Here is a 261-nt window from a genome sequence, read left to right as displayed (position 1 = left end):
GGAATATTTTCCTATAAATGGGATTAGCGAATATTAGAAATTGGTCATTAAAAGCCAATATCACATATGTCAAACTCAAGGCTCGTGGGACAAATGTGGCCCAGCACATTATGTTTTGTGGACCACCAGAGCTCATCATGCATATAGTTGGCTTAGAATAAATGTCCATCTTACAGAGTCAGTACTTTCTATTGTTTTTGGCTGGGTAAAATGCGGCGGTCAAAGTCTGTACAGGGCAAGAAATTCAAGAATACATTTACA

The sequence above is a fragment of the Cynoglossus semilaevis genome, chromosome 1, assembly GCF_000523025.1.
Source record: "Cynoglossus semilaevis isolate Cse_v1.0 chromosome 1, Cse_v1.0, whole genome shotgun sequence".
NCBI classification, from domain to species: Eukaryota; Metazoa; Chordata; class Actinopteri; order Pleuronectiformes; family Cynoglossidae; genus Cynoglossus; species Cynoglossus semilaevis.
Note: the sequence above shows the minus strand (reverse complement) of the source record.